Below are 7,750 nucleotides of genomic sequence, written 5' to 3'. Positions count from 1 at the left end.
CACAAACACCTCGACAGAGGCATGGCGTCTTCATTATAAACATGTACTCCCTATTCTGTGCAGGTAAGATAAAATGACCTGCATGCAGTTGTGTTTTATTTGGCAATCACTTCTTTAAACTAAAGGGAGGAATCATTTAATGTACAGTCTGGGGACACACATGTTCACTATACCACAGTACTGTAACTGAATGTATAAATAATTAAATTATTATCAACTGTTCCCTTACGTGTAATAAGGAATAATAGGACGTTGTTACGAAAGTCATTAAAATATACATTTAATTCTGGATATCAAGCATTCTCTTGTGTGCCTTTGGGATCCCGAATACGCTTGAGATCCAGAATTGTGACAAATTTCAAAAGAAATATCGTGGCAAATATCTCACCTGTGGCAATACGTACTTGCATAATAATACGAATGTCGCTGACGGAAAATACGACAAAATAGTCCGAGACCAGTGGAGGGAAGAATGAATTTAATTAGATACCAGCAAATTCTGTAAGATAACATCATACTGCATGTAAAAAAAAACAACAGAAGATGAAAAGAGATTGGGTTCTACAACAGGATAATGATATTAAACCAACTCAAAATCCACAATAGACTACCACAAGCGGCACTGACTGTTTGTCATGCCCTCACACCTCCATATCGTCGAAAATTGATGGATAGACCTCAAGAGAACTGTGCATGCAAGAGGACCCAAGAACCTCACAGAACTAGAAACACTTTACAAGGAAGTATGGACAAAAATCAGCGAAACTGGAACTGAAAGATACTTAGCTGGCTTCAGAAAGCATTTACAAGCTGTGATACTTGCCCAAGGGGGTGTTATTATTTACTGACCGTGCAGTGTGACCAAACATTTCTGCCGGCCTTATGTGTCATCTTTAGCTTGATGTCTTTGGTAAATCAGGCCATCTTCTATTCGCTTCGGTAATCAAAATAAGAGAGACTTTTGTACACACACACACACTCAGGCACACACTCATTTTATATATTTGCTTTCTCAGAATAAATTGTAATATTGCATTTGCATTAATTATCACCGACTTAACTTGAAGTTTATCGTTTTGGGAATCGTGCACCCGGGCTCACAAGCCTCTTTCTATCTCTGTCATCGGACGGGTATAGAATCAGGACCCAAATGCAGGACGCCGACACTGTAATACTAGGAACTGAGCAGGGCGAGGGACTCGGAACAAGGAACCTCGGGTGTACTCCAATCCCGAGACAGGACAAGGACCCGGAATGTGGGTCATGCCTCGTGCTCAGACCCACAGACCAAGGCGAGGAGAAGACAATGCTTGGCTAGAGTCTTGGGGTCTAGAGGCTTGGCTGGAGATGTGGGGTCTGGAGGCTTGGCTGAATACTCGCGGTTTTGAGGCATGAGTGCTTGAGGCTTGAGGGTCGAGGATGGGTTCTTGGAGCTGCAAGTTTGGGTCGAGGATAGAGGCTGCAGGCTGGGTCGAGGCTTGAGGTTAGAGTTTTTGAGCTAGGACAACTCGGAGGCTGGAGTTAGGAGGCAGACTAGGAACTGTACATAATCATGGAGCCGGGACTTATCCTTCGACGTGCCAGATCTCATTTTCAACAAGACACTGACACGAGACGGGACAGTACATTGACATAGAGCCGGGACTTACCCTCCGACAAGCCGGGACTCAAATTGAACTCAACACCAAGGTGTGGTAGGACCATCCGTCGGTTAACGGCTGAACGGCCTGACTTACCCGACCGGGCCAGAGACAAGACAAGACAGTTTCCCCCCCGCAGGGCAATGGCAGAACACCCTGACTTACCCCACCAAGGACAGAACAGAAAGAGCCAAACACCAAAGAACAACGGACATTTCCATCTCCGTATCCGTGTAGCTCTGCGTTGCCGTTATGGCCGGCCGTCATGACTGAATACGGAAGCAACCGGATCGCTACCTAGCTCGGAGTGGACGACGGCCACCCAGTTGGCCAGGGAAACAGTTGAATCCATACCACAATGACAGCTCCGACTACTACGTGCAAGGCTCCAGAAGCCATGATTTTCCAACGCCGTCCCAAAGATGGCATGAGTCCGTTCTAGCCTTCCACCAGCCATTTGTTGCCATGGGAATCTAGAAAAGGCGAACACCCAACCCCACTCAATACCAGGGCCACTTATACTACCAGCGGACTAGATGAGCCTCACGTGGTTCTGGTTAAATCCGACAGAAACAAGAGACAGCCGGAGGACCCGGAGGCCAGAGTCCGCGGAAAGGACCGTGACAATCTCCGAGTTTTAAATTATACAAGCCGTGATACCTGCCAAAGGGGTTGTTACTATGGATTGGAAATGTAGGGTGCCCAAACTTTTGCCTTGTGCACTTGACTGGAACTCAGAGGCTCGACTTGGACCTGACCGGAACTCAGAGCCAGGTCTTGGACTAGGACACGAAAAGACAGATTACCCAACTATGATTACCGGCAAACGGCCGGACCTAATCGTCGGGAAACGAGACGATTAAGACAAACCGCAACATACAATACGTATCTTAACACAAAGTAGCTCATGGATTGGCAAATGAACGGCAAATACACAGCTGGACACAAGACGACAGAACAAAAGAACAACAGACAGTTCGAAACTTGACACGGAGAAGCTCATGAAGCGGTAAACGGCCAGAAATCACTTGGCCGGGCACAAAAACGATAGAATTCGTCATCTAGACTCGGAACAGCGGCAAAACGGGCGGCAACTCAGGAGGACACAAACTGCAACACCAGACCAAAGCCTTATGGATCAATCCCGTCCTTAACAGTTGGAGAGGTGTTCTTTTCACGAAATTCTGTACCCTCTTTTTCCCCAAATATACCTTTGCTCATTGCGACCAAACAAGTTCTATTATAACTTCATCAGTCCACAGGACTTGTTTCCAAAATGCATCAGGCTTCTTAGATGTTCTTATGCAAACTTCTGACTGAGGATTTCGTGGTGAGGACGCAGTAAATCTTTGTTTTGATAGCTTTTCCATGAAGTTAATATTTGTACAGTTTTCTCGCCTCAGTAAAACAGTGCAGCAACACTGTGTCTGCTAAATCTGCCTGAAGTTCTTTTGCAGTCAAACGGGAGTTTTGATTTGCCTTTCTATAAATCCAACGAACAGTTAGCTCGAAAAAATTTCTTTGTCTTCCAGACCTGTACTTGACCTCCACCGTTCCTGTTAACTGACATTTCTTAATTGTATTACGAACTTAGGAAACGACTACCTAAAATGCTTTACTATCTTCTTATAGTCTTCTCCTCCTTTGTAGGCATCATGCATTTTAATTTTCAGAGTGCAAGGCAGCTGCTTAGAGGAGCCCATGGATGCTTTGGGGCAAGGTTTAAGGAGTCAGGGTATTTATAAAGATTTGAAAATTACATCACGTGATCTTTCCGAATGGTGACTGTGAAACACTCCATAGCTGTATCAAGCTAATTAAGTTCTGAGATCTTGGAGAAGTTATCCGAGAGCTCAGATCTCTTGAGGCGCTCGAACATTTATGGAACGGTATAATAAAAAGGCTCGGAATTGCAGATTCCGAGTGCAATGAACAATTCTGCTCAGATAATTCATCTTTTTTTTCGGGCTTTGGGTGGTTTTCACGAACGTTGCCTGTACATAGAAGAGTTAACCAGTGAGAACCATCTGATCGTTCTGGTTCTGTATTCCATGAAGATTAGGAGAATAAGGGCGGAGCGTGGGAGCATTTTGAATCCTTTGCAATATTAAAATGCCCAGATGTGATTGAACGTCGGAGGCTGTTTCTTACACTGAGATAGTCTACGACCACAATACGGAATTTCAGACTATCAATAGATAACGGAGATGACGAGAAATATATTGAGGCATTGGGTAGTTGATACACGGGAACACAGTTACAAAAGATTTATGGAGTTCAAGATGCGATATATATTTGACTGTAGTTTGATAGGATCTTGATTGTCCTATGCTCAAACATTACATGGAGAATTGCGTTTAGGGGCAATAAAACAGATCAATTGATGGAATGATTGAGCAGTCTTGTTGGTGGGCTGCCACGATTCTATAGTTATGTTTTAAGCTTAGACTAATCTTATTGGTGTTACTTGATTGATGATCGTGGATATGAAATATTAGCTCACTCTCGTTCGATATGGTTAGCGATTGACAGCAAAACAAAGGACAGTTAAGGTTCAAAACATTCAAAGTTCGGCGCTTCAATTAATAAGCACTTTTCTAAATCCGGTCTCAAGTGAAAATCGAAGGCAGAATATCAAGAAATCTAATCTCTTTCCGTATTTCATCTTCACGTATCTTTTGATTAGTTCGCCATCTAGTGAGCACTCACTGCATTAGCAGTTATAGAGTTACAGGTTTTTGTCTAGGTCCATAATGTGGCTGAAACGTTGTGAGTTTCATGGCACAGAGATACACGGCTGAGTCGGAGATGAGAGTCTCGTCGATCCTTAGCTCCGTAGTTTTGGTAGTTTTATTGAATGTAGACGAGATTCGATTGGAGAGAATACTATTCCTGCTCAGTAGCCCTGCTACAATACGAAGCAGATAAACTGGATGCTGGCCAAACCGTTGGCTATACCAATAAACGTATGGGTTCGTATCGGTTGTTTCCAATGTGCATTTAAGTGTGATGTTACTTTTCTCTTCGCACCGCATTTCACTGACCGACTGGAGCACACTATCTTCATGGCTGTAGCCTAACAGAGAAAACAAAATCAGACCTGCCAGCAACATTGCCTTGTTCAGATTTTAGAACGATATTTCACCGAGGACATACCAATGGTATAGTTGAAATACAAGAAATGTTTGAATTTACTTACCGACAAGTGATAGAATCATGTGAAGCACCAGCAGGTGGATCTTCATGTTGATTTTTGTGTCTCTAATTTGTCATTCCAAGTAACAAACTGTCGAAGTAGAGATGCCGATCACCCTGCCCAGCAGCACGCTGAATGAACGAATCAGAGATAGTGACACGCTTTTACGATACAACTACAACTTGTAATACTACAAGTTCAATACATTTGCAGTCATGTGCTTTCAATTGCCCAATGAAGCCAGCAGCGCGCACATTGAAAGTGAGTTCATTCGAAACTAATTATTTGACCACCATTCACTTCTATTTTAGTCACAGAATTTTCGTCTAACTTCGTACTCCAATGTGCGCTCACGAAATTTGCATGTATGTGTTTTTACCCTAGTTTGAGAATTTTCTGCAGCATTTAGTTGGATTCATGGCGCAGAGATTTATGTCGCAGTCAGACTGCACAAATTCATGGATCGTTAGATCAGCATATAATCTTTATGTTTTCATTATACGTATAAGAAAATTTGTCACTGGCACTCGAAGTCTACTACTTCCATTCCCCGGGATAATATGAAGCAACAAGGATGGGGGAGGTTAATTGTACTGCTTGTACCTTCTACAGTCAGGTGGGGCATTTTTAATTGCACTTTATTGTGTTATTACTTACTTCATCGAACGTCTGCTCACAGAAATTCTGCCATCTGAAGAAAAGGAATAAGGCCACATTAGCAGTACCAGAAAAATAAAGAAATTAATTACATCTGAAACATTAGCGCCTTGAAGGAGAGTTTGCAAATTTATTAGAATGCACACACTGCATTACGAAACTCTTCAAGTTTCATTGACGTGGAATATCGGAAGTTTTTGGTTTTGTCAATAAAACTATACTGCTCATTGAACAGTTCACGGCTTTTGCTATAATTCATCCGCCGTAATCCTGAGATCAATTATTTGGTTATATCCATGGGAGCTGTCCGTAGAGATTCGCCTCTTGATTCCATCTTTCATTTCATGTTAAAGTTATAATTTCAATTTAATGAGGCAGTAACAGGTTATAATCGTTTCTGTGAGATGCGTGACGTAGTGTCCCGAAGTAGGGGGATCATCCAATAGGTCAAGGAGAAAATTAAATTCCAGCAATAAGCAAGGCGGATATCACTGATCATTCTGTTGCCATTTGAGGAGCATCTTAAAGCAATGGAGCAGCTATTATTCAGGCTCTTTATACGCACGCTGTAAGTCACCTGAATCATGGGGAATTCAGTCCTCTGATTAGGGGGAAGTACAGTTCCGATACCCGGAAGTCATGCAGCCAGTCGGGATGTTCTCAGTTGTGCCCCTGTAGAAAATTCATAGGATTTGGAGCCGACAGTAAACTTCTTCAGCCTTCTGTGTTTGAAGAGGTGCTGTTGTGACTTCTTTACCACGCAGCTAGTGTGTCCAGACCACGCGAGGTGCTCCGTGATGTGGATAGTGAAGAACCTAAAGCTGTTTACTACTCAGCTCCAGATCCTTTAAATCAACAGGGGTTAGCCCCTCTCCATTCCTCCTGTAATCCACAACCAACTGTTTTGTTTTTTTTTTTTTTTTGCGAAATTGAGGGAGGCGTTTTTTTCTTGACTCCACTGTGTCAGAAATATGACTACTTTCCTAAAGGCCACCTCATTATTGTTTGAGGTAAAGCCAATCAACGTATAAATTTTTATTAGCAGTTAGGAGCTGTAGGTGCCGATACGTACATTGGTATAAAGGGAGTAGAGGAGAGGACACAGTACACAACCCTGAGGGGCTACATTGAGAGTCACAGGGTTTGAGGGCAGGGAGCCCACACTTATGACGTGCTAACGATCTGACCGGATGATCACAGCAGCACAAGGCAGGGTTAAGGCCGAGGTCTCTGAGCTTCTTCCCGAGCCTGGACAGAACACTGCAGTGGAATGTTGAACTGTAGTCCAAGAACAACATTCTCACGTAACCATGGTTATTTTCCAGATGTGTAAGGGCGGGATATAGTGCACTTGTTCTTATTGAATCTATCGATCGGTTGTGTCAGTAGGAGAATTGTAGGGGGGTCAGTTTGGGTGATAGAAAGCTGCAGATGTAATCCTTGACCAGCCTCTCAAAACATCTAATTATTATTCAGTTGAGTGCCTTCGGACCCCAGTCGTTCAGACATGTTACTTTGTTCTTTGGTACAAGAAGAATGGTGGAGAATTTGAAGCAGGGGTCCCTCGACACAAGGAGACCGGTGGATTAATAATGTCTGTAAATTCACCTGCCAGTTGTGTTGCGCTCATCCCGAGGACACGCCCCAGAATGCTTTTTCGGTCCCGTTGCCTTGCGACTTTCCATTGTTGAATTTCCCTCTTCAAGTAGCAACTACTGCAATTTTAAACTCCTCGGATTGCATAAACACAAATTATCATTCTGCTGAAACACACCCAATATATTCAACAGACCTAACCTGCGCCTTTAGATTCTGAGGTTAGATGAGACCATAATGTTGTGTATTCATATTTCATTAATTTTGCAGGCGGTGCAGCGAAAATCCTGACAGGCTACGCCATTGCTTGAAATATGATATGGACGGCGACGACAGGAAGGGTTACTAACGGGTAGCTAAAACTGCCCAGCACAGCACAGACAACAGCTTACCCGCTATCAAGTGCATCAAAGCCAAAAATTGCAGGTACAGTGGCGCTAATGTCAGGAAGCATCCCACCCATTCTGCTCATATTTAATTGTATTACTCCCATCAGTGAAGAGGCTGCATAGTATCCACGCCAGGGCCATTTTATTTCATTTACGTTCCCCTGGCGTTAAGACTGACCATCAACACTACCGACTAACTTCACCGCAACTTCAGAGCTCCTGTCAGTTACCTATGCATAGCCTTGCGTATCCCTGCGGAAAAGCAGTTAAGT

The sequence above is a fragment of the Hypanus sabinus genome, chromosome 26 (genome assembly GCF_030144855.1).
Source record: "Hypanus sabinus isolate sHypSab1 chromosome 26, sHypSab1.hap1, whole genome shotgun sequence".
Classification (NCBI taxonomy): Eukaryota; Metazoa; Chordata; class Chondrichthyes; order Myliobatiformes; family Dasyatidae; genus Hypanus; species Hypanus sabinus.
This window is presented reverse-complemented; position numbering follows the sequence as displayed.